This window comes from Podarcis muralis, chromosome 10 (assembly GCF_964188315.1).
Source record: "Podarcis muralis chromosome 10, rPodMur119.hap1.1, whole genome shotgun sequence".
In the NCBI taxonomy this organism is placed as follows: Eukaryota; Metazoa; Chordata; class Lepidosauria; order Squamata; family Lacertidae; genus Podarcis; species Podarcis muralis.
Window position 1 is genome coordinate 9,779,227 of NC_135664.1, and position 6,000 is coordinate 9,785,226.

Below are 6,000 nucleotides of genomic sequence, written 5' to 3' on the forward strand. Positions count from 1 at the left end.
ATCTCCAAGGGCCTTCTGGAGGTTCCCTTACTGCGAGACGTGAGGTTACAGGGAACCAGGCAGAGGGTCTTCTCTGTAGTGGCACCTGCCCTGTGGAACGCCCTCCCACCAGATGTCAAGGAAATAAACAACTATCTAACTTTTAGAAGACATCTGAAGGCAGCCCTGTTTAGGGAGGTTTTTAATGATTGAAGTTTTATTCTGTTTTTAGTGTTCTGTTGGGAGCCGCCCAGAGTGGCTGGGGAAACCCAGCCAGTTGGGCACAGTATAAATAACAAAATTCTTACTAATATTATTAACTGAGAATCAAATCCCAATCAGTCCATCGTTTGAAAAATAAGACTTTAGAGCCCCCCAAATAGCAACTGGACGTTTCGTTTCGGTGACTATAACTTTGGTTTAAGGAACCATTTGGCACCTAGCTTATATTTCTGAGTTTCTAGCCCTGCTCAAGGCTACGACGTGATTCAGAAGCCTATAACTGAAGCGCTTTGGGTCTGCCCCATTCCTTTCTGAGCCAGTAAATAGTCTGTATCTGCAGTTGTCTCTCTCTTGCTCTTCCCTGGACCTTTGGTGCTAGGCTAATGCTGTAACAAATGCCTGACAGATACCATCAGAGCACCTACGGGTCTAGATACCTGATCCATGCATGACCTAGTAATATATACAGTGGTTGAAGACAGCTTGACACAGCACTTTATCCGCCGCCATGTTAAAATAGCATTCTCGAAAAACCGTAGGCACCCTGCCTAAAGCCTTCTTTACAGAGAGGAGAAAAAGGGAGGCGATTCGCCTGCCCTCGGGTATATTTGTTTTCCTTTTCTCCCGTTAGAGCTTCAGTTGCCTGCTCACCCTCACCCTTCTGCTTCCGGGTTGTCACTTTTCACTAGCAACCCTCACTTATCGTCTGCCCGAGTTCTGAGATTTGGCAACCTGTAGCCGTTCAAGTCCATTACTTCAGTTGTGGAACCAAAAGGGAAGCGCGCCAGAAAACAGAAGTAATTAGGATGCTAACAACACACTATGCTTGAGACTGCAGCAAGGAGGGAAATTTCCCCCTGTTTCATGGTATAGTACTTACTTTATAATTTTATTTATAAGAGTGTTTCAAAACTGCTGGCTCGTGGTTTTTTAAAAATGCCCATATTAAGGAACGTAAGGGATTATCTTCGACAGAAAAATGCTTTGTAGGATAATATAATCCAGCAAATTGGAAGTTTTTGTTTTGCATGTGTTTAAAGCTGTTGAGAAGTCTTGGAAATGTTTAGTAGAAAAGAATGTGTGAAGTGTTGTGTTGAGGGAGTCATGTGTGCTAATATTTTCCAGCCAGCATTAAAAACGAAAACAAAGAAAGCCTGTTAGGGTATTATTGGGGGGTGCAGGATTTGGTTGGTCTGGTTTTTGAGTATTTTCATGATAAAGAGGAAGTAAACAGCAAGTTCGTAAGACATGACTTCAGTGTGTTACTTTGAAGAGTTATGAGCCTCTTTTCAAAATTGGAAACTTGTATTGCCACCTAAAAATGAGGTATTTTGGGGGGAAATACAACTAAATGTGGAAGATGGAAAATGCATTTGTATCTATGCAAATTCACCCTTAGGGCTTTTTTCTCTGAATATTTTCTCTCTCTTCTTCTTCATTATCATCATCATCATCATCCCACGTTTTCCCCAGGTGGCTTATAGATAAAATACACAGATAAAATAGAAAGCACTACGCCCGATGCAATCCTCTTCTGCATCGCTTTGCCATTTTGGCTGCATAAGAATTCACTCTTGAGAATGAGTTTGCGGCGTATGATTTTGCCTCTGGTGCTAATAGAAAACTGGAATCCTTTAATGTTCAGAGAGAAAGACTGAGAGCTTTGTAGATCAAAGGACATACCAGCAGTCCTGGAACGGGCCAAATTTAGTCACCTCGCAGAAACATTTCTTGCATTAGAGCTGGGATGGGGAATCTTTTTCTGTCCGAAGGCTGTGTTCCTCTCTGTGCAATCTTTCAAGGGCCTTATGGCATCGGTGGGTGGGGCCAGAGACAAAACTGGGCAGAGCAATGGATGTAAATGCTACTTTTCGTAGAATTGTAGCGTTGGGAGGGGCCACGAGGGTCATCCAGTCCAGCCCCCTTCATTCAGGGATCTTTCGCCCATCGTGGGTCCCGAACCCACAGCCCTGCAATTAAGAATCTCATGCTGTACCAACTGAGTTGTTCCTCACCTTTGTACAGTAAGGCTGGTTTCTGCAGACACTCACACTGTCTCGCCTCCCTCCAGACAAGCGAGAGGGACTACTGAAGTCCAAGGACACATTGCCGTCAGGGGCAAGAACCTGGGCTGGTGAGGAGCGTGGTCTGGGGAGAGTTTTGGGGGGCAGATTTGCGGGGTCTGAAGGGCCGCATTTGGGCCCTGCGCCTGATGCTCCCCACCTATGTATTAAAGTGAGGGTCAGGACCATTCATTTCCCACTGGTTCCCAGAATTAAATCAGCATCATTTTCATTATGCATGTGTTCTTTCTTTGAGTTGCACAGCCCATTAAGGATCCGAAACAGACATGCATTCTTCTTCTATTGTTCCCCTTCAGAGGCCATCCAGGACTGAATGGGGCTGGGCGATACCTGGTTTTCAGCATCATGATATATCACCAGCTAAGCATCATGGTATATCATGATGTCTGAAATGAGGATGGAGCTTTGTACAGGCGTCCACTGGCTTCACGGTTTCCCCCGCTTCGTGATTTTTGCCTAGCACACACCCGCTCACATCATGATTCACAATCTATTGCCAGGTCAAAAATGGTCAAACCGACCGGCTCTAAAGTATAGAATAAGAGAACAAGAAGACCATTCATTTAAGGAAGATTGGAAAATGTTTATTGATTATAGGAGGGAAAATTGTGTAGCTTTGAAAACGTTGGCAGCATTAAGATAAATCCAACAGTGTAAATAAGTTTTGATGGAAGTGACAATGGAATACTGAACGGTTTAGTTTGCAGTCATACCTCATGTTGCGTTAGGTTCATGTTGCGTCTTTTTGGCTTGTGAACGCTGCAAACCTGGAAGTGTATACTTCTGAGTTTCGCAGCTTGCGCAGAAGTGTTCTCCGTGCTTTGTGCATGCGCAGAAGCGCTCTATTGTGCTCCGTGCTTGCGCAGAAGAGCCACTCTAGTTGTGGACTTTTCAGGGCGCGAACGGCACCCCGGAACAGATCGTGTCTGCAACTAGAGGTACCGCTGTATATAAAACATGCTGGGATTTATGCAGTGCAAAATGAACCATGGAAAGCGAAGAAGTCATTGATATTTTAAGGTTGTCTAAATGAATAGTCTAAACAGTAAAAATAATAATTTTTAAATAAAAGTTAGAGAGAGAATCAAACCGATATCACCATATATGGACTTCAAACTGGTTTTGGATGATATATTGCTATATTGCCCAGCCCTAGTACTGAAGATGCTGAATTAGTGGTTGCAAAATAGCACCACAAGGGGAAATGTGGAGGGTTGTTCCGATATCCTCTTCCTTTTACACCTTTCCCACCTTGAGTCAGAGTAGGCTGAGTGTTCTGCCCTCCTCCTTCAGCCGCAAAAACAGACCGAAAGCTTTGCCATCAGCTCCACCCGGGTGCCAGAAACCTGCAAGCCAAAACCTCTGTTGGGGGCTGCCTTGCAGAAATCCACTTGGTGGTTCTGCAGAAAGCATGCGCTTAGAACGGAAGCTCCATAAAACGTGGGCCTCTTCTGATGCTGCTGTTTTAAGAGAAGCTTGCTGTATGCCGCCAACTAAGTCATTGTGCAGCAGAAAAAGCTCTCCTTATTCTGCCCTTAATAAACCATTTTTAAAAACCCAGGAATCTTGAAAGGAGACGTTTCACTGGGATGAATAATTGCAACTGTCAAGTGGTGTTGTTAGCAATGGTAAAATGTGAGTTAGGGCGCTCTGCACCCTTTCAAACAGCTCTCTGTTAAAATAAACAAAATCTCCTGCTGCATTGAGAAGAACAATGCAATTAGCTGCTTGTTGAAACATCCAGTGCAAAACGCTCCCATGTGGATTTCTGAGCATCACAGGCATAACAGCCTATCTTTATTTTGCACAAGAGAAAGGACGCAATGCTAACAAGGCCTTGCTGTGGTGTTCACCTGCCATTTTCCCCAGTTACAGGGAGCTTTTCTGATGACTGAGCTATAAAAACTGGTCCCAGCCCCCTTGCAGAAGTCGTTTCTAGCGTACTCAAGCCTAGATTGATAAATTTTTCACTCCTCTTTGGGAACAGCACGTCTTGGTTTTTTCAGAGGTTAGCCAGTCACCGTGAACTCTGTTAAACCCTTAACAGATGAGGGATTTGTGTGACATCTCTAGTGTATAAAAGATGCCAGACTTGCTGAAGTTCCGGGATAGATCTGTCATCGTTACTGTAATAGCCCATGAGTAAAATAGTATCAGTGAAACACCTTGTGAGGGAAATAAAAAATAAAAGTACCGTATTTTTCCCTCTATAACACGCAGATTTTTTTCTCCTAAAAAGGAAGGGGAAATGTCTGTGCGTGTTATAGAGCGAATGTTTGGTCCCTGGAGCCAAAAAATCAAGCAAAAGTCAAATCGTGAGTCACGGAGAAGGGAAACCTGAAAAGAGGAAGTGGCAGCTTTCCTGCATTCTGCCTCAGGGTCTTACTGCCCACCCTTCTCTGTTTCGTTGCTGTGATTGCTGAAACGGAACAAAGAGCAGGGAAAGCCCCTCCCCTCCAGGCAAGCAGAGTGTCATTCTTTCTAATTCCTCTCTGTGCTCCGGTGCTGCTGGGGGAGAGGGAGAGAGAGCGGGGGAGGGAGAGGGAGAGGGGGGGAGGGAGAGGGAGAGAGGGGGGGAGGGAGAGAGAGGGGGGAGGGAGGGAGGGAGGGAGGGAGAGAGAGAGAGATGGCTGGCTTGGGGGGGAAGTTTTGCCTTTCTTTCCTCCCACCGGTTAAATCCCTCTCCAGCATTCTTAGCCAGCTGCTTCTCTGCCCTCTCATGTCCCTTCTTTGTTTTTCCTTCGCTCCCCACTTAAAATGTGGTTACAAAGCATAGATCCCACTGTTGCCTGGGGCTGCAATGGTGCAAAAACGTGGTTAAAAAGCATGGATCCACATGGATCCTCAGGATCTTTGCATTGGGTCACCCCAAATTCACCATCAGATCACATAGCATGTCCATGGCTACAGCCTGCACCCAAAAAATCACGCACCCACTGTTGCCTGGGGCTGCAATGGTGCAAAAACGTGGTTAAAAAGCATGGATCCACATGGATCCTCAGGATCTTTGCATTGGGTCACCCCAAATTCACCATCAGATCACATAGCATGTCCATGGCTACAGCCTGCACCAAAAAAAGCACGCACCCACTGTTGCCTGGGGCTGCAATGTTGCAAAAGCGTGGTTACAAAGCATGGATCCACAGGAATTATCAGGATTTTTGCAATGGGTCACCCCAAATTCACCATCAGATCACATGTCTGTGGCCACAGCATGAAGCACAAAAATGATACATCCACTGTTTCATTCAGAATGTTTTTTCCCTTGTTTTCCTCCTCTAAAAACGATGTGCGTGTTATGGTCAGGTGCGTGTTATAGAGCGAAAAATACGGTAATACTTGGTGGTTTGTAAGCACGGGAATTTGAATAGCTCCTTATCAGCTACATCCGAATTCTATCATGACACCTTATCTGTGACCTGACCAGTTTGGTTTTTATGACTGTGATCAGGAGGGGTCCTGTAATCCTGTTTAATTTTGCAAATTAATGGCAAAAGCCAATAAGCCTTCCTCAACATTTCTCAGTACTGGAGAGAATAAGGCAGCGCTCGCCTGTGTGTAGCTACTTCATATAAATGCGCGCAGTTTGGGAATGTGGTCTGTAATTCGCTGCATCGTTCATGTAATGGTCCTAGGGGTTGCTCCTGCGTAAGCCGGTGCCAACACCTGGCTGGATTGCCTAAGTGAACCTTTCCTGTCCGGACAGCCACTCACC

The 6,000-nt window shown here is 45.3% G+C and overlaps 1 protein-coding gene across 4 annotated transcripts in view; it reads left to right on the forward strand.

Moving 5' to 3' along the window:
* GRAMD4 (GRAM domain containing 4) overlaps nucleotides 1-6,000 on the forward strand; it is a 98,076-nt gene that overhangs the window by 41,821 nt on the left and 50,255 nt on the right. Inside the window, exon 1 of one of the 4 annotated variants that reach the window (XM_077935812.1) lies at nucleotides 1,050-1,068. The exons of the other annotated variants lie outside the window; for them this stretch is intronic. The gene's annotated coding sequence lies outside the window, so the exon portion shown is untranslated. Of the gene's footprint in view, nucleotides 1-1,049; nucleotides 1,069-6,000 lie in introns of those variants that run through there. 4 annotated transcript variants of the gene reach the window in all.